Genomic DNA, 26,810 nt, shown 5'->3' with positions numbered 1-26,810 from the left:
TAGGCAAACGACAATTTCACCATGTGCCCAAAGAGGCTCTGTCGAAATTCGCCCTTCTCCCCCCCCTTAATTTATAGAGGACGAACTCTGCGGGGGCCACATACTTAACATTGTACAATAGACCTGTTTTGCCTGGATTCCATTTACCCTGTATCCCAAAGAGATCGGTAAATTTGCATACAACATATATAAAGGGGAATCAGTTCGGTCAGTAATTATCTTAGAATTCTAGCATACCAATGCCCAATGCTGAATATGGATTTATATTCTATTATAATGTATAGGGTCCAAACCAAACATGTATTACTGTAAAACGATCGAAAACATTGCTTTGTGTAATAAGATACGTCAGGTGTCGAATTTTAAATGTGAGGCTTGCTGCAAAGCCTGCAGAAGCCATCCAAAGAAGGCACACGTTATCAAGTCCTGACATGAGAAGAATTGAACCCTCTAGGGGATACCAAACATCCCTTTGAAATACTCAGGAACACAAAATTACGGGTTTCAAGGTGTAAGCGGCGCGTGGATGTCCAGGTCCCTACCCCTCCCGCAAATGTGCGTGCAAAGTGCAGGGGAGCGCCATCACTCAGGGCAGACACATCCACGAGGCACACAGAAGCATGTTCCCCTCCCCCGTTCCACCCTCTACCCCTGCTAACCAAAGAGACCCAGAAACGAAGCCACCAAACCAGCAAACAGACACACATCTATGCAAATGCGATATACTCCACCACAGCTATGTATCAGAGCAAGACGCCTACACACAGTCACTGAAAAACAACAGTAGGCCAACAAGACTGCCCGGTGATTCCATTCATGATGGCAAGGCTGCTCCGCTCCGTGCAAGCATCGCTCGTCCATGTCCAAACGCATGCGCATACTGTCTGAAACACTCTGCGATGTAAAAGATGAAGCCAATAGCAAGCCTACGTTTTGCTGCTTACCACACGTCCCCCGACGAAAGGGGAAAACATCTGCTGCTCTCCTGGGCTTCGTTCCTGGAAGCGCTGCGCAGCTCCCGACCTCTCCTGGGCTCTCTCTCGGACCTTTCCTGCGCCGCACGTCCCGCTCCGGCTGCCCATCACTTGCGAAAGTTCCACGCTGGCCACATCCTGCGAAGCTCCGATGGCAAAAACCTGCAGGGAGAAAAAATGAAGAAAATTACACGGCCCCACGGTGGGGCGAGGAGCGAGCCTGGGAGCGCGGGCACAAAGAGGCCGCTTCCCGCGCTCCCCAGGCTTTTTACCCTTTCGCTGCCGCGACCCCGCCCCCTCGCCCCGGAAGCACACCAGTACTTCCGGGGCGAGGGCGCAGGGCGAGCGGCCCCGAAAGGGACGGGGTGTTGGAGGGGCCGGGCCCCGCCATGCTTGCGTGGGGGCCTATTGGCCCCCCCTTGTATTTCTTAACTTAAGTAGGCCCGTTTAGCCTTAGGGCCTTGTCGCATGGATTGATTGATGTCGGGGTGGGGAGGGGTCAGACAGTACATTGCCAAATAGTTTAGTTCAGTTCTGAGTTCAACAATCACATATCTTTACTTTGCCCTCCATAAATGGAACGAAACGTTTATTCAAATGCTGTATTATTTCAGTGCATTGTAAAAAATCTTTCACTCTGACTCTAATCAAACAATGGTGCATTTATGCAGGATGTTTCTCTGCAAGTATGAGATGTTGTATGGGCCCAAAGTTGTTTCTAATATATGTGCTTGATGTAGCAAGACCATTTGTTATATATGTATTTATTGGGATTTTATGTGCAATCACTTGTGTTAGGCTGATGAGATTGTCAATTTCGGTTACAAGTTACCTAATGGACCCTGGATGGTGTAAGAAAAATCCTTTATAGCAATGCAATGTTTCTCTGAGATGTCATGCAATCTAAAATGTACTTACTGTTGTGGAGTGCATTGAGAAGACATTTACGATCCTTTGTGAAGGGACAGATAGCAAGCCAAACATCGTTGGTCACTTGTGCGTAGGAAATATTCGAAAATCTAAAATGTAATTGTTCTCTTGTTGCATTTTGAAAGTTATGTATTGCATTTTTATGTGTTATTGCATACAAGATCTTGCCTTTCCTTTAACACAGCATATTATGTAGGCATACAGTTCAGGGCTCTGCGTGAAATAGTTACAATGAATCCGCATTGCCAAGAAATGGTGAAATGTACAAAGAATCTCTCTACCATCTATGCTGCCTTTAAAAACAGGAGAATACAGTAGATTTTCTGTTCATCATTCTCAGCTCTGCCTGTAAGTGCAGCTGTACGCAAGTCAGTAGTACTAAACCTCAGCAGTGTTAAGATCCCACACCACTAGCAGGAAACCTAAAGCTCTACTCATTTCATTGGCCAAGTTGCACCTTAGGGCACCTATGGAATATGCTTAAAAGCGATTATGACTATTTGGACACCATCTGTAGTTTATATCTCGCTTCTTCTAGACCTGTACACAGTGTTATTTATCTGTGTTGCTAACCAGTTCTGTATAATCTTGTTTTATATGAGGCACTCCGCTACTCCAGTCCTGGCTACATAAATACAGTAATAATAATAAGTAAAAGTTCAGCAATCATAAATAAGCTGTGCTGAGCTTAAATCGTTAGCTTCTGTGTGATTCCCTTCAGCATTGTTGCCAGAATCTCTTTGAGACATATTGGACCACAAATGAACAGCATCCAGACTATGCATAATTTTTTGAAAACAAAATGGTTCCCACTGGGAATCCTGACATATGGCTATAACATTGGTTTTACAAACATATAAGCTGTTAAGGTGATATGACTGAAGTAAATGCTCATATTCTACTATCTAGATTTTGTTTAAAGATCTTTCTCCATAGATAAATTTGGGACCCATTATGACAGATTCTTTTGGTAAAATATAATAAACTAGCAGCCCGTCCCGACGTTGTCCGGGTATGAATTGCTGCTGGCCAGTAGTATATTGTTTTGTAGGATTTCGTTTTGATAGCATTTCTTATCTGTGACAGGCCTGTGAAACGCTCCGATTCACAGTGCACTGCTGAAGCACTTAAGAGTGTGCATTCAGTGGTGTGTGAACTCGAGTTTCCCTACTTTATTTTTCCTTGCAATATTATATAGCGCGAACTCGACAACATGGCATGAGCACAATTTACATTACAGAAGAACACTTTCATTTGTGGTAGGCACGGGAGACAAAGCGATTTGCCTGGAATCACAGGATATTGAGCTGATGCCGAGATTCGAACGTAGTTCCCCAGCTCTAAAATTCGCAATTCTAGATCTTGTGGTGGGAGGTGTGTCTAAAAGTGTTTGTCCGTGCTGGCCATCAATGAGAGAGACCTGTGCATTTTTCAAATGGGTGGTGAAAAAATATGAGTATGTTGCTGGAGATGTGTGCCGCCATGCCACCAATGTACTTACCGGGGGAGAGTAAACACCCATTATTCCGCAACTTTCTTTTCGCATACCATCACTCCGCATACTTTCATTACGAAAGTACCATGACTCCGCAATGCCCTTATAACGCATGGCATTACATTTTATATGCTTTTACCACAAATACATTTACAACAAAATTCGTTGTAAATGCATGAATGGTAAAAGCATGTTTTTTTTTAAATGTTTGGATAAGGTAAGTATGGGTATAGGGGTATATGTTTTGGGGTACTGAGGTATATGTTTTGGGCTGTTTCGGTATTTTAAGGGTTCAGATATAGTTTTGGGTTATGGGGTACAGGGGTATATTTAGGGTTCAGGGCTAGGTTTGGGTTTTGGGGTATAGGGGTAGTTTTAGGGTTCAGGGGTAGGTTTGGGTTTTGGGGTACAGGGGTATTTTAAGGTTTCAGGGCTAGGTTTGGGTTTTGAGGTACAGAGGTATTTTTAGGGTTCAGGGCTAGGTTTGGGTTTTGGGGTTCAGGGGTATTTTAGGGTTCAGGGGTGGTTTTGGGTTAGAGTGGTATTTTTAGGGTTTAGGGCTAGGTTTGGGTTTTGGGGTACAGGGGTATTTTTAGGGTTCAGGGGTAGGTTTCGGTTTTGAGGTACAGGGGTATTTATCGGGTTCAGGGCTAGGTTTGGGTTTTGGGGTACATGGGTATTTTTAGGGTTTAGGGATAGGTTTGGGTTTTGGGGTACAGGGTATATTTATAGGGTTAAGATGAGTTAGTGTTTAAGGGTGTTGGGGTATTTTAAGGAGTAAGGGTGGGTTATGATTATGGGGTGCAGGGGTATTTAAAGGGAGCAGGGTGGGATTAGCACACGATATGAGACATGGCATGAAGGGCGGAATGTACCACACGCCCCCAGCACACGCCCACAGCACAACACAGACACGCCCACAAGGGACTACTTTGCTGGCACGGTTCTTTTACCTTTTAAATGTATATGGTGGGCGTCTGCATAGCCTATGTCCTTCTGCTGCAACTGCCCTTCCCAACGCTGTATTGGGTGTTGTGATTGGTGCTGTGGTTCCTGAGATTACCCGCCTCAAAGGTTTGGGCTCTCTATTATATTAGTATGGATAAAGAATGCGGTGGGCTTAGTGTGATGGAAAGGAAGTGGGGATGAGACCAAAGTGTGGTTGTGAGTTTAGGCAGCAGGGGCTGAAGAACGAAGGCAGTAGTGGCTGGATGATAGCTCAGCATTAGTACATGTGAAAATAAATAGATTAATTTCCACTGGTGGAACACAGCAGATTGAGGCACATCTTAATTGAAAAAATGTCATGTAATAAGGAGTGGTGAAAATGGTCTGATAGAGCAGTAAATTAACAATAAAAATGGGAGTAGGGGAACTCGATTTGTGCTCACTTCAATGTTTGCCCACTTGGCCAGAATGCATAGACATTCATACTGGCAGGAAGGGTGCACAGTACAACTTTGCTTTCTAAAATGTACTTTAAAATGCACCATTTGCCTACTCTTTTTTTTAAAAATTTCTCGGTGGAGAACGCCCCGAACCCTCCTTCGGTTGTTAGGGCTTGCTCGCTATGCTCGCTCGCCGCGGTACACTCCATCTAAAATTTTACGCCCCCCCACTTTCAAATGTCACCAGCCGCCACTGTATAAAAGCCATGTACGTCGATCCAGTAGCAAAAATTCAGCTAATGGGTGGTAGCTCTGAGGAAATTGTCATCTCTCGGGTGACCCGGCAGGGGTGCCCCTGCTCGCCAATTTTATTCGCCCTGTACATTGACCCCCTGGTTAGAAAGATTCTAGACTGTGAGAGTATTAAGCCAGTGGTGTGCAAAGGGTTTGAGACAAAATTGATTGATTATGCAGATGATCTGGCCATAATCACTCCAGAGCCAGAGTTGGCCATGGCGGCTCTCATAGGGATTACCACGGAATTCGGTAAGTATTTGGGATATCACCTTAATGAATCAAAGACCCAGATAATTTGTTCAAATAATATTCCTAAACTGGATGGTAGATATTTGTATTCAGCAGTGTATCTGGGGATTAGGATTAGCTCTACGGTTGTTACGGAAAATTTCTTGCCAGTACTTAAGTCATTTACGGCAGAGCTAAAAAGAATTGATTGCATACCCCTGTCCACAATAGGTAGAGTCAATGTCATTAAGATGACCATGTTTCCCAAAATATTGTACCTTTTTCGTACTATCCCGCTGGTGGTGGGGGAAGACGTGCTTAAATCTATAGAGGCAGTCTTTGTGAACTTCATCTGGCAGTATGGGAAAATTAAACGGTCTCTGAGTTATCTCTCACATCCATTGGATAAGGGGGGTTAGCTGCCCCTAACATCAGATTTTATCTTTTGGCCTGTCTTTTCAGTCAGATGGCTATATTATTAGACTGTGTAACAAACGTGTCTGACTCTTCTTTAGGGATTAGATACCCCCCTTCTATTTTTGAACTGCTGCTAGGTAAGGAAGCCATTGGTGTCTTGTTGCGCAAAACGAACAGACGATATTATAATAAAAAACGATATAAGGTACTAGAGAGTGCCTGGAAGGTCTGGAAATCCATCCAGTCAGGTCTTCCTTGGACCAGAAAAAAACGGCTAGCTTGAATCCAGTGGGTCGTACAATGGACGGAATGCTGAAACTTTTCAGACACTCACCCCTAGTCACAGATCTGGGTTGAATCCATCAACGTTCTTTAGCTCACTCTGCCACCCCAGTTCAGACCCATCCAGATGCAAATCAGTCTTGACCCTGTGCCTCATGGGAACAGGCACCGAGCTGCCAAGCCAAGTCTTCCCTGGACCAGAAACAAGCCTCCTGGGACCTGTTTCGGGGTAACACACCTCATCAGCCAGGCTAGCTTGAATCCAGTGGGTCGTACAATGGATGGAACGCTGAAACTTTTCAGACACTCACCCCTAGTCACAGATCAGGTTTGAATCCATCATCGTTCTTTAGCTCACTCTGCCACCCCAGTTCAGACCCATCCAGATGCAAATCAGTCTTGACCCTGTGCCTCATGGGAACAGGCACTGAGCTGCCAAGCCAAGTCTTCCCTGGACCAGAAACAGGCATCCTAGGACCTGTTTCGGGGTAACACACCTCATCAGCCAGGCTAGCTTGAATCAAGGCAAAGTGAGCAAGGGACCCGAGTCTGAACATACACTGCCAACTTAGGGCGAATAAAGCAAACACAAGAAGATGATGGACGGAGCGCTGAAACTTTTCAGACAATCATCCCCAGTCACAGATCTGGGTTGAATCCATCATCGTTCTTTAGCTTACTTCGCCAAGTTAGTTCAAACCCAGCTATATGCAAATCAGTCTTGACCCTGTCTTGCGATCACAAAGGGCACCTAGGAAGCTGAAGAAAATAGTAGCACTTCACAACCTTGCCAGAGGTATAAAACGCTATATAAATGCTACAGTACCATATTTTGAAGAATTCATAGGGTCATCTGCAAAATAGAGCATGTTTTGTAATAAGCTCTAGAAACAAACAATGCAGGAAAGTGCATTTTTGCTGCACTTATATATCCGAGTATTTACACTACAGATTTAATATGCTTCTAGAATTACACTAGCTGTGCTTCAATTGCGAACCCTGAGGAGTGAACAACAGGGGTTAATACGAAAGTTTTGGAAGGATCAAGGTACAAGATTATGCTTTTTGAGGGGATTTAAAGTAGGAAGGCAAAATCCTGACAGCACGGTATGGCCACTAGATGTCACTATGGCTCCATTAAAGTACTCCAATACGTCGTATAATGGAAACAGTCTTGAATTTACGTTTCAACAATCATAGATGGCGCACAATAAGATGTAGTAGTTAGTGTATATTTATTTCGAGCTAAACAACCCGGGAGCTCTTTCAATCGAACACAAGAAATTAAAAATAAAATCGGACATTTATGGAAGGACCTAATCTCTTTAGGACTAAGACAGTCTAAACATATCATATAATTGAATAGACAAACACCATATAAAAGGCACTAACATGAAAGCTGTAACCAGTGGTTTTAAACGGATAAATAGCGAGCACTTGCACGTTTTTAATTTTTATGGTAGAGTACCAGAACTTCTCAGCAGGAGTTTAACATTTCTAATGGGTGAATAGCAAGACCAACAGGCACTCTGGGTTTGTGAGTACCTGCCCTATTAGACACTTCCATTTCAAGCACTGGCTTTAACACTTAGCCAGACCTCTGAATATGGTACTCTGAGAAGAGAACTGATTTTGCTCACAGCTCTTTGATTGGGGCAGTTATATATATTAGCTGTCAACTAGACGACATAAGCCACTGGGCCATTAAAATAGAGGGACGGGGCAGTTCCGGCCAGTGCTTCATTTGTGAAAGAAAGAGGCAGGTTCCTGCCTTCTCCCTTTGTGACGGTTTTGCTGGCTTTTCCTTCTCTGTTTTTCCGATCTGTGTGTTTTCCCTCTCTTGCACTCGGTAAATATGTGATGCAGGGAAATAAATGCCGGTCTCGCCCCACTGGCTCAAATTAAGCCCTGCTGCTGTCTGCACAGCATACTGGTTTCGCTTTCGAAGAAGCTACTGCAGTAAGATGAACTGAGCAGAACTAAAAAAAATGGGAAACATCCTTTACAACGAAACTTTTACAACGCAGTGCTTTTACAACGCAGGTTTTACAACGAAAACCATTACAACGCATTGCGCTGGGGGGCGCTCTAGGATAGGGAATAGATTTAATTTACTATCCAACACCTTCCCTAGTGTCCACGGGGACTGGAGTTGGAATAGTAAATTAAACTATTCACTATCCAGCACCCCAAAGCGCTATGCGTTGTAAAGGTTTGCGTTGTAAAAATTGCGTTGTAACAGCATGCGTGGTAAAAGCATGCGTTGTAACGTCATACATCCCAAAAAAATACCAGTGAAATTATGAAGTTGACACAGTGATTCTTTTGAGCCAGTCGTTCCTTGTGGGGGCCACCTGCACTCATGTTTGGGGACCAGCACTTATTTTTCTGCCTCTGACAATTTAACAATAAAAGAGAGGGGAAACACACACAAAGCGGATAGACTAGACAGAGGAAAAGATAGACAGAAAACCGTCAAAAAGGAAGAAAGCAGGAACAAGCAAGAGTGAAATAAAGCGGCAGGGGGTTTCTGGTGGTGTATTAAAGAGACCTGCGTCAAATTCAAGACAATGAATACTTGGTATTAGATGCGTGGACACTGAATTGCACTACCAGAAGGATTCTTAGCAGAGTTTAGGGCACCGGCATTCAATTATGTACAAATTTCGCACTGGGCGGACAGGATGTTTCCCTTTCACTCTTCCTTCTTGTTGCCTGCTTTGGACACTAGTGTTGTGTCTGCCGAAATCTAAATGGCACCCACATCCTGTAGCACTGTCTCTAATATGCCTTTGGATGACTTCTTTCAACAGTGTCTCCGGCTAACAGTATATTTTACTTAATTTCAATTACTTTCTGTTGGGCCTGGACCTTTTTGCAGGGTTATCCCCAAACTTTTTTCCTTCATCCTCATATTTTTTCTGATCTGTTTTTGTTGGCTTTAGGATTCTTGCCACTTTGCCACTGCTAACCAGTGCTAAATTGCATATGCTCTCTGTCTAAATTGTATTGGTGATTGGTTTATCCATGATTGCATATTTGATTTACTAGTAAGACCCCAGTAAATTGAAACAGGTGTGCCAACGGCCTGTAAATTAAATGTAACTGATTGTGCTACCCATATGAGTAGTCCTGCAAACATGTTTCAGACCTGACACTGCAGTGTCTGTGACTGCAGTTTTAAACTGCCATTTCGACCTGGCAAGTGCCCCAACTTGCCAGTCCCAAACCTTCCTTTAGTTTTTACGACATGTAAGTCACCCCTAAGGTAGGCCCAATGCAACCCATGCAAAAAGAACACTTGATGGAACACTTGATGGACAGAATGCAGGACAATGTTATACATTCACCCGAGTACAGAGATCTGGGCCTAAATCCATTGTTTATTTGCTCACCATGACATTCCAGTTTGGACCCAGCCATATGCAAATCAGTCCTGACCCTTGCGCCCAATGGGAACAGTGCAGCCCGAACTGCCAGGCCAGGTCCTCCCTGGACTGGAAACAAGCATCCTAGGACCGGTTTCGGGCTTTCAGCCCTCATCAGCCAGGATAGCTTGACTCCAGTGGCATGGAGAGCACAGGACCCACGTCTGAGCATACCCGTTCCACTCGGGGTGACAAATGCAAAAAGAACAATTGATGGACAGAATGCAGAACAATGTCATACATTCACCCCAGTACAGAGATCTGGGCCTACATCCATCGTGTTTTTGCTCACCATGCCATTCCAGTTTGGACCCAGCCATATGCAAATCAGTCTTGACCCTGCACCCAATGGGAACAGTCCCACCCGAACTGCCAGGCCAGGTCCTCCCTGGACTGGAAACAAGCATCCTAACCAATGCAACCCCATGGGCAGGATGCAGTGCTTTTAAAAGGTAGGGCATGTACTGGTGTGCTTTTCATGCCCTAATAGTGTAATACTACTAATGGTGTTTTTCACTATTACAAGGACAATCTCTCCTATCGGGTAACATGGGGCTGGCCTTGAAATATCTTTTAAGTGTAAATTCCCATTGGCAGCAGATGGATATTTGGAGTTTGGGGTCTCTGAACTCACAATTTAAAATTGCTTCTTTTGGTGAAGTTGGTTTTTAAATTGTGTGTTTGAAAATGTCACTTTTAGAAAGTAGGCATTTTCCTGCTTAACCATTCTGTGCCTCTGCCAACCTGTAGAATACACCTCTGGGTTGGCTGACAGTTGGGCTTTTGTGCATTCACTCTAGACAGTCACACAAAGGGAGCTGAGATATGAAATGGAATGGAAGAGTATTTATATAGCGCCTAACTACCCGGAGGCCTCGTAGCGCTGTAGGTGTACCTTCCATAGCCTGATGGACCATCACTAGGCTGATGGGCCTTCCCGAGCTAGAGTGATAGGAGGAGTTTTCTCTGACACCTGAATAGGGATGTGCCTGTCATCACACATAGCTGTCTCCACCCCATGCAGTGTGTCTGGAGCCAGGTCTGGGAGAAGCAAATTATTGTGCACAACAATTTCTTTGCTTTGAAGTTTGCCTACTTCAAAGGCAGAAAGGGATATAAATATTGGACCCATTGACACCCTAAAATCAGTACACTTCTGGACTGAGGACATTCTGCCAGAAAGAAGAGCTGGATGTTGTAGGAGGAAATGTCATTCTGCCTGTTGCTTTGTTGTGCTGGTATACTATTTGCTGCTACTGTCCTGGGACTTTGTTTACTGTATCCTGCTTCCAAAAGTTCTCCAAGGGCTTGTGCCTGCTTGCCTCCTGTTAAGAAGTCTCATGGCCATCAAAAATGTCACCTACCAGTATAAACAACAAAGAACACCAAAGGTGGACTCGAATAAGTGCACCTTACATAAAGATCCAACCAATTATGACCCAGTGTACTTATTTTACGGGACCCACTGTCATTAGGTACCACTGCCCAGCAGAAATTGAATTTTAAAAAGTGAAATGGTGCACCCGGAAATGTAGTAGTCAACAAATTCTCATTCGTATTTCATATATTTTTTTATTCTTCTTCCTTTAATTCATATTCATACAATTTCCATACAAATGGACGTGCAGCCAATGTGTTTCATTCAAAATTGATTTTGAACTTCGCCAGGGCTCAAGAATATTAATATCCTTTATACTCCTGGTGCGGAGATTATCAGAACCAATCACAAATTTCATAGGTTAGACCATAAGAGAGCTTCAATTAGATGATCCCCTTATTCATGAAAAGGATCCACCAAAGGCATATTCGACTTGACCAAAAATATAATGGGAAATAGTGTTCACCGTGTGATACCTTAGTCAGTATCAAACATGACCCGCCATGCTTGTCACCTGAGTGACTTTTTCTTAGGATATGAACTTACACATGAGGGAAAGAGTCTTGCCCCTCATTTTCTGAAGAAATTGCAGCCTCCCAGTTTGCTTAATCTGCTGGGATTTTTTAACTTTGTCAGGACATATATATCTGAATACACCCAATGTATTAAACCTCTTAACACCTTAATTAGCTCTGATTTTTCCCCTTCCATTTGGATGTCAGAGGGCACTGAGATACTCAGATCTTTACAGTCTGATTTACTTGAAACTCGACATTTAGACACACATTTTAATACTATGAACTTAGTCATCCAGGTTTTACCTGGTGCAATTGGATTTACATATATCACTTGTAATGAAGGTGAAACAGTACCCATTGCAAATAAGTCACATTTATATACACCATGAGGTTCTGTAATTCTCGAGTCTGACTCCATTTTGATCTGTGCCACCATTTTGTGTTGCCCTCACATAGGCCTGTAAAGGTAACCTGGCGAACGAAGTGGCCTGGCCTTCTTAGTTCATGTATACATTAACTAGGGTTCTTTTTGACTCTGAGATGAACTGTAAGAAACTGACCTCTTCACCTGAAACTGACCTCGCAAAGCCAAGTTCCCTGATCGATCTTTATCTGAGATTGCCAATCAATGTTCAGGACATCGTTAACTTTTTGGTTTCCTTGCACATGCTTTATCTTGTTCAGCATCTGGTACTGTTTCTTTTTTTATGTTTCTTCATTACATGGGTTATGCTTTCAATTATAGGTTTGTCCGGTTTGTGGAGATTGAATTTGGGACATTCCTAATAATTAACTTTTGGGTTGGGATACTGTAAATTGAGTTTTTCCTATGTGATACTTTGTTTGAAAATGTATCTTGTTGGTTAGAATTTTGTGCAGTGGGTGTACATTTATAATGTGAATATTGGATATAAAAGGAGACGTCGCGCCTTAGAAAAATGAGCAGTCTCCTGAGAATTTACACCGTGATGTATTTCTAGGATCACTGTTACTAGCTGCAGCTAATAAACGTGGTCTCTGACGCCATCCAGAAGTATTCCGTGTCTTTGAATACCAAGACAGGTGAACTCGAAGATCTTAGGCGTGCCTTTGACGCCGCTGGGTTAAACCCCGGTTCTTCAACTGGCGCCCAACGTGGGGCGACTTCAGCGGTACTGGTCCAAGCCCGAAGATTGTGAGGAGCCCTGTGAGGAAATTCTGGAGGACGGCCGCCACTTCATTGATGCCTGCATGTCGACGTGGACCGAAGGTTTTTTTCTGCAAGGCTTCCCCTTTCCGACGGCTGCGAAGGACTGCTGCCCTGACTGTCGCCCTGTCTTGGACCCTCTTGTGATGATTTGTAAGGTGAGACGTTAGACGGTCTTCTGGTGGTGTGACAGACATTTTGGTTAAGTATAAGTGGGTCGCTCCCACGACTTTGTTTTGTTTCTTGGTTTTGATTCGGCCATTGCAATAGTCGAAGCCGAGGGGTTCGTATATTTACAAGTGTATCATTTTTGATAACCCCTTGAAGTTTGAAGCAAGACTAGTGAGCTAAAGATGCCTGGTCTTGGCAAAATTAGGAAATGGTTTTGTTGTAGTTGTAATAAGGATTCCCGATTGGAGGACTTGTGTCCGATACCTCCGGTTGGAACTCCAACTTATGAGCTCTATTCAAAGCATGGTGTGGGTCCCATTACCTTTAATGAAGTATGGGTCCGTTATACAAGGAAAGATGTTGTTTTACGATGGTAGTTTTGAATCAGATGTTTTAGCTAACCTAGAAGTTGCGCTATTTAACCCCTTGGACGCTCATGACGAGCTCAGCTCGTCATGGAGTGCCCATTCATTTCAATGGAAATTACATTGAAGTGCAGCAAGAAGCTTAGCATCCAAGTGGTTAAGAAGAAAGCCCGGCCGGCGATGTTTGACTCTTTCCGCCTTTGGCGTAAGGAAGCCAAACAGTGAGAAATTAAGCAAGCTAAGAGAGATAGGAAGGAAAGGAATATGCCGGTAATGCAAGCTGCCTGGCAGTTTAAGGAAGATGAAGAAGATCGTGAGATTGAAGTGTTAGATAGACAACATTGTATGGCTATTGACAAATGTTACCCGGCTTTGCCACCTCCCCTTTCAAATGTGACTGAAGAACCTGAAAAGGATCCTTTGATGTCACATTTACTGAGATTACCACCCCCTTATGTGCAGGGTGCTACTGCACCTCCGTTACCTCCAGTTGTTGCACCCCTTGTTGTCGTTCAACCCCCTGTTGTTGTTCCGCCACCTGTTGCTTAACAGGTGGTTCTTCCTCCCGCGGCGCAGCCCCCTCCAGGGCCGCCAGCTTTGCCACCAGCTTTGCCTCAAACTCCTTTGCCTTACACTCCTTTATCTTCGACTTCTCTTATTTCTGTCCCTATGTCTCTCTTGCCTCAAAACACTTTGTCTCCTGTCCTCATGTCAACTTCTTCTCCTTCTGCTCGGCAACGAATGACTGAGACTGTCACTAGTCTTTTGTCTCCTTTCTTTGGGTCACTGAATATGACCCCTGTTTCTGTAACGTAAGCAATGACGTAGTCAGCTTCCTGGTCCCGATGAGCGGGCACTGTTAGATCTCCTTGCTCGTAGATGGGTTTCGAATGCCTCCAAGTACGGTCCACAAGTGGTTATGGCTATCTTCCTACAGTGGGAGGCACCAAAACAAAGGTATGTTTTTAATGTCATGTGTACCTTCCTTCGTCAGCAATGGGAAAATAATGAGTTGGGTTCAATTCCACTGGAATTGATTAATGTTCAGTCTGAAATTTCTAAAGGAACGATAGTGGGTTCCGATGTTGAGGAAGCGGTAGAGACACTACTCACTTTAAGGTCTAGACTTCCACCTCAGTCATTGTTCGAACCTGACCCTTCTGTTAGGAGAAAAGTGAAACAGTATCCTATGAGAGAGGTACCCCCTGTATGGAGAGAGGCAGTTGTGGCTGATGCCGCTCATGGTATTGCGGCTGCACCGGCTCATTTTCAGCGAGTGTGGGTGCATGTCCCTTGGAAGAGAGCTGAGGTCTTGGCTCTTAAGCAGACCTTGCCTGACCCCCGTAAAAATCCTACTGGTTATTACAAGGAGTTGTCTCAGACAGTTGATGCGTGTGTTATGAATTTAGCTGACATAGATATGTTGATGGGTAATGTAGTTCCTCAACCCTTGTAGGCGAAGATCCGTCACGAGGACCACGCGCTAGAGTTAGGAGATACGTGGGTTAATATTACTGCTGCTGATGGTCGGCAGGTAGGAGGTGCCAAACCTGAACCCTTAGTTGCAGAACTACCTGGTAGGATTATTAATCTAATGAAAACTATGATGCCTCCTTTGCGGGGGAATTGGGACAAGTTAGCAGCATGCAAACAAAAGAAAGATGAGAGTGTGTCTGATTTCTTCACTAGGTTTGAGGAAACATTCATTGATCATAGTGGTCAGGACATGAGTACAGAAGGTGGTCAGAGGTTGTTTGTAGATAAGTGTGTTTTTAATTTACTTCCTGAACTCTTGAACTTTCTAATAAGTTAAAGGACTCTGAGAGTTCATGGGCTGTTTCTTCTTCGGCCCAGATGTTGGCTACTGCACAATACTATGAGAATAGAGATAAAGATGAGAAGGATAAAGTAGAGAAGAAGACTAGAGAATTAAAAACGAAAGTTCTTCTGCCGCAGGCTTATCCGCCTCGCCCTAATCAGCGTCAGTTTCAACAACCCCCACAGTTTCAGAAACTGTTGCAGAAGCCTGAGTCTTTTGCTTCGCGACTCCCGCTAGGCCCTAATCTCGGTCCCTATTGTAAAGAGGAAGGTCACTTCAAGAATAGTTGCCCGATCTTGCTATAGCGTGCGAATGGTATGTCTGGTCTGAGAGGTTGTGGTGGTTTCCAACAAATACCTAGGGGTAGGGGACGTGGTACGTTTCCCCAGAATGAACGTTCCTTTTCCCCTCAGAATTCTATAAATTATTTTGACCAACAGAATGTTCCGACTGTCCAGTCCACTCAGTACTACACTGATGATTATTATGTTGGAAGTGAGAGTGCTGGTTTTAATGATAGTTAGGACAGCCATGGACAAAGGGAGGGAGTGGTGTCAGTTCCAGTAGACCAGAGTGGACCTTATGTTGAAGTGATTAAATCAGGTGTGGCAGAACCTTTTCATTTGGATACTGGTGCAGCAAAGAGTTCTATCATGCACTCTAAACTCCCTGGCGCACCCTTGTCTGGCTTGACTAATGTTTCAGTAGGATTTTCTGGCACCCCAGTTCGTAACCCGGTTTCTTGTCCTTTGCCCCTTTCTATTGGTCCTTGTGAATTGGAGGCTCCTCTTATTCTAACGACTGTCTGTGGCGAGAATTTGTTGGGTTTGGACTTGTTGAAAAGATTGCATGCGACATTACATTGTTCTCCTTTGGGAGTACATCTTACGGTGGGTAAGAAAGTGATTTCCCCGATGTATCTGTCTAAGGATCGCCTTCCACTGGAACTGCGTTCTCTCCCTGATACACTTTGGGCTACAGGTCCTAATGATGTTGGTCTTTTGCAGATTCCACCCTACGTTGTTACCCTTAAGTCGAATGCTAAATTACCTTGCATTCCTCAGTACAACATTTCCAGTGATGGCGAAAGAGCTCTTTTAGCGATTATCTATGATTTGGTTGAGAAAGGTGTGGTTGAAGAAACGAGAGGTAATGTGTGTAATAGTCCTGTTCTGCCTGTCCTTCAGCGTACTAACTCTTCTCAGCCACCTGTGTATCGGTTTGTGATCGACCTTCGAGAGGTCAATAAGATTCTTGTGCCACAGTTTCCTGTTGTCCCAGACATTACTGCTTTATTGACTATGATCCCTGCCTCAGCTGATTGGTTTTCTGTTATTGATCTGAAGAACGCTTTCTTCAGTATTCCGATTGGTGAGGAAAGTAGGGATATTTTTGGCTTCTCTTTAGGAGGCCGCAGTTTCCGGTTTAAACGCGCTCCTCAAGATTATTGTGAGAGTCCCTCCATTTATAGTCAGGCTTTGAAAACTCAGCTTGATACTTTTGCATTGCCTTCTGGTGCTACTCTTATCCAGTATGATGATGATCTGTTGGTTGCTGCTGATGATGAAGAGATTTGTAAAGAAGTTACTCTTTCTTTGTTGCGACACTTGTCTGACCTTCATCATAAAGTGTCACCTTCGAAGTTGCAGTATTGCCGACAAGAAGTGACCTACTTAGGTCATCTCTTGTCGAAGGAGGGAAGACGATTGACCCCAGAGCGTATTCAAGCGATTGCCCAAATGACTGTGCCATGCACACAGAGAGAGGTGCGTGCCTTCTTAGGTATTACCTCGTATTGTAGACAGTGGATTCCGAATTTTTCTTTGCTAGCGAAACCTTTGTTGGCACTTACTCTTAAGGACACACCACACCCTCTTTCTTGGTCTGACGAATGTTAGAAGAGTTTTTCTGAATTGCGTGATGCATTGTGTTTTGCTCCAGTGTTGGGTACCCCCGACTATAGTAAACCTTTTACACTTTATGCACACGAGAGAGAAGGTTGTGCGTTGTCAGTGTTGACGCAACAATTTGGAGAGAAGCAGCGCCCATGTGCGTTTTTTTCAGCCACTTTAGATCCGGTAGCTAGGGCGTTGCCTAGTTGTCTAAGAGCTACAGCGGCAGCGGCTGTTTCTATCCGACAGTCTGCTGGTTTGGCATTGGATAATACATTGATTGTGATGGTTCCACATGCAGTGGATACCCTATTGAATAGAAAAAAGACTCAATATCTTACCAGTGCACGTTTGTCAAGTTATGAGTTGACGCTTTTGGCTAGCCATGTGCACATCAAGCGGTGCAACACATTGAATCCAGCTACATTGCTGCCAATTTTTGTAGAGACAGATGCTCAGGAACAGCATGACTGTTTTCTCCTGACAGAGGAGGAAACGAAGGGTAGAGTTGATCTGAAAGATACTCCTCTTTCGAATCCTGATGGTACCCTATGGGTAGATGGTTCGTGCTTTAAGCTTCCGAATGGAGAGACGACTGCAGCATATGCTGTCAGAACTTTGCACACGATTGTTGAAACAGCACGTATTGCACAGAATTCAGCACAGGCAGCGGAGTTGATAGGATTGACTAGAGCGTGTGTGTTGTCAAAAGGAAAGAGAGTGAATGTTTTTACTGATAGCCAATACGCATTTGGCGTGGCTCACAGCTTTGGTCGTTTGTGGAAAGAGAGAGGATTTCTTACTTCCCATGGAACGAAAATTCAGCATGGACAATTAGTGAGTGAACTTCTTGAATCACTTATTTTGCCAACCCAAATTGCGATAGTAAAGTGTAGTGCGCATAAGAAGGTTACGGATGATGTGGGTCGAGGGAATGCGTTTGCAGATGAAGTAGCGAGAGAAACAGCGAAAGATGTGACGAGTCGGATTTATGTTGCAGGTCCTGCCAGATGGGTTGTGGAAGGAGGAATGTGTGAAGATACAACAGAAAGTGTGAAGATGATTCAAGCAGAAGCTACTGAGAAAGAATTGAGTATGTGGAGAGAGAGTACGGGAATGTTGGATTCGACAGGCTGTTGGGTTGAGTTGTCAGAGCACCGGCGATGGTTGTTGCCGGATGCATATGTGCTTCCGGTGGTTACTATGGCTCATGGGCTGGCTCACATTAGTTCAAAAGGGATATGTAAGTTGTGGATGTACGACGTTACGACGCGTACCATAACAACGCGTGATGTAACAACGCGTCCCTTACAACGCAAGTTGTTACCACGACTTGCATTGGGGGCGCGGATTGAGAATAGTATAATTTACTATTCTAACACCAGTCCCCATGGACACTAGGGAAGGTGTTGGAATAGTAAATATACTATTCTTAATCCTCTAGCGCCCTCCAGCGCAAGTCGTGGTTACGACTTGCGTTGTAACGGACGCGTTGTGAAAGCCTTGCGGAGTAAAATCCGCGTTGTAAAGGATGTTCCCCGTAAGTTGTTGGCTACGGTATGGCAGAATGGTGGAATTCCTAAGTGTGCTGAGAATTCGGTTAAACATTGCATGATTTGCTTGATGCATAATCCTGGAAAGGGAACCCCAACTCCAGCGGGTCATTTTGCTCCTCCAACGTATCCGTTCGAGGTGCTGCAGATAGACTACATTCATATGGAAAGATGCAATAACTCAAAGTATGTTCTTGTGGTTGTTTGTGCCTTTTCCAGATGGATAGAGGCCTACCCCCTAAAGGATAATACTGCCTTGTCTACAGCAAAGGTTTTGCTCAAAGAATTCTTTCCCAGATATGGTTTGCCGAGGATGGTATGGAGTGATAATGGAATTGAATTTGTGGGTCAGATCATGAAGAAAGTATGTGCGGGTCTGGTTATCAAACAGAAATTTCACGCTGCGAATCACCCCCAGTCAGCAGGCCTGGTCGAGTGCTATAATGGCACTCTGAAGCTGAAGTTGGCCAAGGTGCAAGCGAGCTCTGGTCTTACATGGCCCGATGCCTTACCAATGGCACTTTTGTCCACGAGAACGACAGTACATTCTCGTGTGGGACTTAGCCCATACGAGATTGTTTTTGGACGCCCGGCGAATGTCTGGGGTGTGCCGAGGCCTAAGAAGTACAGTGATATTGAGTACCCTATGTTGGTTAACTACTTACATGATTTGACTTGCGTGTTCATCACCAACAGATCCATGACACTTTGCCTTCAGTTTCTGTAGACGCAGGCCACACGATTCAACCTGGCGACTGGATTCTAACCAGGAATTTCCAGAGGTTAAAGAACTTGGAACCAAGATGGACCGGTCCATACCAAGTCCTGTTATCAACTCGGACTGCTATTAAGGTGTTCGGCAAGAAAAACTGGGTACATGGAACCCATTGCAAGAAGATACCTTTGCCCTTACCGTACGATAAGTGGGTCCGGGAAGGTGTTGCCGATTCCGAGAGTGAAAGGGTTCCAAGATTTTTACCTTTTAGCGATGCACATCTGGAATGGACTCAGTCAGAACGTGCGGATAATGAAGTCTTGCAAGAAGCTGTGCAGCCGTGTTTGAGATTTGATACTACGCATCCAGAGACACTCTTTCAGGATCAAACTGTGCCTGGTAAAGAACCCTACAACTTAAGGTCTAAAAAGGACAAATAAAATCAGAATTTTTTTGTGAATTACACTCTTTCAGACAAGAGACTGTTTTTCTTTTTCTTTTGAGCCACCATCCGCGCTCAGCTGCAGGGTCGCGGTATAAGACTTAAGGGGTGGCCCGCGTATTGATGAAAGGTCTGCGGTTCTAGGGAGGTCTAGGACGCCTGGACGCACACTTGAGTGAAGAAGGAAAATTGCCGCAAGCAGCACGTTAGAGGATACAGTCTGTTGTAACTGAAAGAGATGTTGAGAGAATAGATCTTAAGACGAGATTTTGTATATTGATATATAGCAAATGTTTTATAATATTGTGCTTTTTGATGTTTTTAAGTATCACATTAGCCTGTGTGGGTTGGATTGTCTATGTTACACAACAGACATCTGCACCCACCTCCCAACCAATGCTTTCTTTCACTACTGTTACTTTGCACCAGTTTTATACGTTGCCTGAACATGAACAAATAAGGAGATCAGAATTTGTCAACAACTCGTTCATACAGTTGTTGCATCAGCATCAGTTAGTAGTAAATACCACTAATTGTTGGGTTTGTGGTCTTATGCCTCATACGACAGATAAAGGTATGCCATATTTGGTTTTGCCTTTTTCTTTTAATGGGTCTGTGTGGGCTTTTCAGACCATGTTTATCTATGCAAATGAGGTACGCCCATTACGTTCCCTTAAAGATAACTCCAGCAATAGTGCCTTGATAAGGGGAATAGTAGCTATGATCCGAGATATTGATGCATATAATACTATCCCTAAGGATGAGGTACAGGCTTATGTTGGTTGGAACATGACTGGATATAGTACCAGCTTGACAGAGAAGGAGAGACGAAAAAGGTCTTCCCCTATTTGGATTGTACCCCACCGAGGCCATTTTTGTCTGCAAGGTACTGGTCGGAATCCGAAAGCTCAGCTAGGTAAGAGTGTGTGTGCTCAAACCTATGTCTATTCATCCCGGACTTCTCCACCGTTTGTGCCAGCTAAAGGCACATATTTTGTTTGTCATGACAGAGCCTACACATGGTTGCCACCTGATTTTTCAGGAACATGTTATGTGGCGTTTTTGCTTCCCCCTACATACACTACTGCTTCCGACTATCATAGAACGAGATATGGTACAGGTGTCTTCAATCAGGAAGATACTGCAGCACACGAAGTAGGAGATTTCTTCATGGGCTTCCTGCCCTTTTGGGGTCCTATGATCAATAGTAGGCATATTCGACAGCTCGTCCGCGTTGTTGAAGCTACTATTCACTCAGCGAACCCGCTGAGTGAGTCCACTGCGCCAAGGGAGCCACTCACACTTGAGGTATGGTATGGCACCCCTTGCCAAAGCACTCCTTCTCCCCTTTTTGGGGAAGGAGCCAGTATGTAGGCCTTGGAGTCTCAGACACCTCTCTGAGAGAGTCCCCTGCATAAAGGGAGCCTCTCGCAATAGAGATAGGGAAGGGATACCACTTCACTTGGGATCACAGCTTACTGGACTTTGGACGTTGCCTTGACTCGTCTACCGGTTTGAGTCCCCGTCACCCTTCCCCTCTTCTCCCCATGCTGTGTCTCTCACCCTCCCCTCCCCTCCTCTTTCCCACCTTCTTTATCTGTCTACTTCCCCTATTCCAACCCCCCCTGAATCTCTCACCTTGCCTTCTTTTCCCCGTACGTATTTGCGCTTATTGTTTTTCTCGACCTTACAAGTAACTATGTTGCCATGCTCTAAGAACTGTGTAACCTCTGTAACGATGTAACTTGTAACTATGATCTGATGCTCATGTAAAGCGCTCTGATACCTCCGGGTCTAGCCAGCGCTATATAAAACTTTTAAAATAAAATAAATAAATAAATGAGACAGCAGGTGCTCTTAGTAATGTTACAGCTGAGCTTCAAGCGGACCGCCTTATGACTTTGCAGAACCGTATGGTATTAGACATCATACTTGCAGATCGAGGAGGAGTATGTAAATTGATTGGATCTAGTTGCTGTGTTTACCTACCAGATAATGCCCCTACAGTGTACCAAGCCATCTCTAGGTTGCATAAGATCTCTGAGTCTATCCATGTAGACGAAGGAGACTGGTCATTGATGGGATGGTTTTGGGGACTGCTGTCCAAATGGGGATGGAAGATTCTGACATTCCTTAGTATGGTTTTAGCCATCCTTTTCTCTTGTTGTATTTGCATCCAGTGTGGTCCCGCCATTTGTAGTCTTTGTGCTACTATGTGTGTTCGGAGACCTGTCCCGAGAGAAGTAGAGAATAATGAAATGATGCTACAGCAACACTTTGATGACCTAATGAATATTGATATAGACCTAGATTCAGATTAACATGAGTCTTAGGTTATTGCCTACGTAATGGCAAAAGGAGGGTCTGAGGTTCTGTAATTCTCGAGTCTGATTCCATTTTGTTCTGTGCCACCATTTTGTGTTGCCCTCACGTAGGCCTGTAAAGGTAACCTGGCGAACGAAGTGGCCTGGCCTTCTTAGTTCATGTATACATTAACTAGGGTTCTTTTTGACTCTGAAATGAACTGTAAGAAACTGACCTCTTCACCTGAAACTGACCTCGCAAAGCCAATTTCCCTAATCGATCTTTATCTGAGATTGCCAATCAATGTTCAGGACATCGTTAACTTTTTAGTTTCCTTGCACATGCTTTATCTTGTTCAGCATCTGTTACTGTTTCTTTTTTTATGTTTCTTCATTACATGGGTTATGCTTTCAATTATAGGTTTGTCCGGCTTGTGGAGATTGAATTTGGGACATTCCTAATAATTAACTTTTGGGTTGGGATACTGTAAATTGAGTTTTTGCTATGTGATACTTTGTTTGAAAATGTATCTTATTGGTTAGAATTTTGTGCAGTGGGTGTACATTTATAATGTGAATATTGGATATAAAAGGAGACGTCTCGCCTTAGTAAAATGAGCAGTCTCCTGAGAATTTACACCGTGATGTATTTCTAGGATCACTGTTACTAGCTGCAGCTAATAAACTTGGTCTCTGACGCCATCCAGAAGTATTCCGTGTCTTTGAATACCAAGACAGGTGAACTCGAAGATCTTAGGCGTGCCCCTGACGCCGCTGGGTTAAATCCCGGTTCTTCAACCAGCTGAAATGCATCTGCTTCTACTTAAAAACTACTGACTGCTGTGCATATAGTCATCCTTAAAGAATGGCTGTTTCCACAAGGACAACATATTGTTAATGTTACTCCTGTGCCAGCCTTAGAAGCTGTCACAAAAGCAATTGTTCCTAACGCTAAGGTCCTTCATCCTAGATGGAGACAATAGGATACGTCCTTATGGCCATGGATGTGGACTTTGTCTTTGACCCTTCTTTGCAAACACAAGAATTCTTGCAATATGCCCGATATAATTATTATGCGAATACAAAAGTTTAAAAACACTATTCAGTATTGGGCAAAAGTTTAGTTTATAATGCCGGAGCGTCTTTTAAGGCTAGTTCATGATACTTTAAAAACTTTAGCAGCTTACAATTCAGCTGAAGGTCCAATGGTTTGAGGGATTGGGTGATGGCAGCCCTGCATTTCCTGATTTTTCTCTTTTTGAAGTCCGGCTGCAATAAGGTGATTCATGCTGTATAAAAATATGCACAGTTGCAAATCAAGTGAATAAAGTCCTCTTTTGTTTGTCCACAAAATCTACATGTTATTGGACCATTGTATTTCCAACTAGGTAGATCCGCTAATGTAGGTAGCTCACAAAACCGAAGTGTCCTTAGTCGTTTCTTTAAAAAATAAGAGCATGTGAGTCTTAGGTAGGGTGCCTGGTTTAAAGAGTCAAAGGTATTGATACCATCCATGCATGTGTTATCCTGCTGAATGTTTTTCTGTCTTCTACCAGCGATTGAAGTTGTGCCATTTTGTTGGTGAGTTGTCTGAATGCTGAGAAAGACAAGTTTTTGTCCCACGGGTCTCCCGTTTTGGTGGTTTGGAGGGTTTTGTGTAGATATTTGTTGTATGAGGATTCCCTATCTTTTTCAACTTCTATTTTTCTCTTTTTGAAGTCCGGACGCAATATGGTGACTCCTGCTGTATAAAAATATGTGCAGTTGCAAATCAAGCGAATAAAGTCTTTTTTTGTGTGTCCACAAAATCTACATGTTATTGGACCATTGCATTTCCAACTAGGTAGATCTGCTAATGTCAGTAACTCACCAAACCAACAAAAAGCGCCATTAGTCGTTTCTTTGAAAAAGCAGAGAATCTGAGGCCTAGGTAGGGTGCTTGTTTCAATGAGTCAAAGTTATTGATTACCATCAATGCATGTGTTCACCTGCTGAACGTATTTTTGTCTTCTACCAGCGATTGAAGTTGTGCCATTTTGTTGGTGAATCGTCTTAATGCTGAGAAAGACAGGTTTTTGTCCCACAGGTCTCCTGTCTTGGTGGTTTGAAGGGCTTTGTGTAGATATTTGTTGTATGAGGATTTTTTACAATTTTCAACTTCTTTCCAAAGTGCTTCACTGATTTGTGAGTGTTCTCAAATAAGTTTTATTTTGTACCAGCTTTTTACGGTTGAGTACATCCTTCCTAATGATTCGATGCTAATCCAAATTTCGGCCGCACTTGTGCTGGTGATGCTCTTTTTGGCAACTAAAAGGATTGTTTATAGATGGTGACTAGAAATTTGTTTAAAAGTGTCGAGACTTTCCCATGTTGACTCATACTACCAAAAGGATAGTGTTGGCAGGAGCCTTGCTGCCATCCCTGCTAGTAGAGGTTTAAAAGACTGGTATTTAAGCATGGGCGGATTTTGCGGATCCACGATTCACGAATTTGCGGATTCACGGATCGTGGATCCGCAAAATATGCGGATTTTGCGGATCGGCGGATTTGGGGGCGGGGCTTCCTCGAGTGTGTGGGCGGGGCCAAACGGACGGGGCTTCCATGCGAGCGCACATGCCTCTTGTGTGTATAAAAGGTCAGAGACCGATCAGAGCAGCAGATTAAGAGACAGAAGCTCCTGGTCACAGGAACAGCACGGGGATAGCGCTCGTGAAAGTCAAAGATGCAAATGCCTCTGGCCTGCATCACAGCGGATTTTCGATGGTATATTTGGGAAGAAGGCACCCTAAAAGGTCAGAGACCGATCAGAGCAGCACGGGGATAGCGCTCGTGAAAGTCAAAGATGCAAATGCCTCTGGCCTGCATCACAGCGGATTTTCGATGGTATATTTGGGAAGAAGGCACACCTGCCCAGCCTCCACAACGCTCACGATTGTTTTTGGGCTGATGAATGAGTCACTGAATTTAAGCTTCAACTAGGGCACATGCTTTATTGATATCTGCAAGTGTTTCCTGTTGAGGTTTATTTTTTGTGCCAGGACCGTCGTGCCAGAATGAACCCTGCCCTTCATATTTATTCAAGAAGACACCACCGTTTGACACCACCGTTTTTCCCCAACAAAAGTTCAAAGCCTAATTTACGATGGCGCCGGCAAGCTGCCAGCGCCATCCTGAAAAAGTTACTTAATTAGCTTCAACAGGAAGCTCCAACTGATAAAATAAAGCAGGCGCTCGAGCCCCTGCTTTATCTTATCTATTAGAGCTTCCTGTTGAAGCTAATTAAGTAACTATTTGAGGATGGCGCTGGCAGCTTGCCGGCGCCATCGTAAATTAGGCTTTGAACTTTTGACCGCGGAATCCGCCGCTCGCGGATTGCGGATTTTCGGTAAATTCGCAAGAGTTCGCGGACCGCGAATTTACCGAAAATCCGCAAAATCCGCGATCGGAGCGGATTTTGCGCTCATGCTTACTGGTATTCCATTTTTTTGCTAGAATGCTGAAGGCTGACTTTTTTCATGTAATTCCCCTGATCTTGTTGGTTGAATCTGTAATGTAGGTATACTCGTAGGTATTTGTAACTTGAAACTTCCTCCGGCATCTTGCCATTCAATCAGATCTTAAGTTTACGGCTCGGTGTGTTTTGGATCAGCATGGTTTTTGACTTGCTTGTATTGATTTCCAGTTTATTAATTGTTACAAAGTCCTGCATTTCTGTTAGAGGCCCCTAGAGGCCAACCTGCGTTAGGGTCATCAGTACCATATCATCAGTATATGAGAGGTGGGACAGGGATAAATACCCTAGACGGGGGGTGAGTGTTGGTCTGATCCAACCTTTGTGCTCAGTCACTCATGAACAGATTGAATAGGTGGGGTGCCAGCACTCATCCTTGTTTCAAACCCCTGTTTGTTAGGATCTTCCTCGAGATCCTTGTGCCATCGCCTACATTGACACTTACCCAGGTATTAGTATACAGTTGTATTATTCCTCAAAGTATGTTTCCTGGGATATTACAGTCTTTTAACTTGTTCCACAGCCTAAGTTGGTCCACACAGTCAAAGGCTGCCTTTATATCTATAAAGCTGAGGTGTAATCTTTTTCTTTCGCTTTTAAATTTGTTGGCGATCTGCGATACTGCTAAGATGTTCATTGCAGTTTGATTCCTTTCTTGGATCTGGTTTGGTTGGGTGGGATCAAGTTCTTCTTCTCTGACCACTCAGTCAAGTCTGCCAGAATCATCAATGCGTAATATTTTGCTTCAACATCGAGTAGTGAGATGAGTCGTTAGTTTGCTGTGTTTGTTCTGTCACCCCCCCCCCCTTTAAATTGGATTTATTATGGAACCTTACCAGCTAGGTGGAATGCTGTCCAGTAGTTGTACTTTGTTAAATAACTTTTAGAGATACGTTCCCAGAATTTTATTTCTCCTTTGAAAATTGCTTGGGGGATGCTGTTCGTTCTCGGTGCCCCATTGCTTCTTCCTCTCTTTATTGTATCTATGGTGTAATCAATTGAGATTTGTTGAGCTGGGTCTTGTTCTTTGGGTAAGCCTGCTGTTGCGATTGTTGGTATTCTTATGATGTTTGTATTACTAAGTTGTTGTTCCATTGACTGCGGCAGAATTTTTCCTTCGAATCTTTTAGCCTGCCCAATTTTCCTCTTGTAAGTTTGAGTTGTTCAGGATTTTGATTGGCCTTCTCAAATTATTTACTTGCTCCTAGAAAGTACGCGTGTTAGTTTGCTTTGCTTTAAATACTAGTTTGGACCAGCTTGTATCGCATATGGTCCTTTTTTATTCCCAGAGTAGCTTATCTACCCCTTTCTAAGGTGGCATACTTTTTCCCATCCTTGTTGGTCTGTGTCTGTGGCTTTGTTTTTCCTGACCGCTTTCTGAAGTTCTCATTTTAATGTTTTCAGTTTGTGTGAAGTTACTTTTTTCCTTCCCTGTTTTCCTCCTTTCCTCCTGTGGCTGACTGCCATTAATGATGTTAGATTGGAGTTTGTCGAGGAGCATATGAGCTTTATGTTTTT

This window comes from Lissotriton helveticus, chromosome 6 (genome assembly GCF_964261635.1).
Source record: "Lissotriton helveticus chromosome 6, aLisHel1.1, whole genome shotgun sequence".
Lineage (NCBI taxonomy): Eukaryota > Metazoa > Chordata > Amphibia > Caudata > Salamandridae > Lissotriton > Lissotriton helveticus.
Note: the sequence above shows the minus strand (reverse complement) of the source record.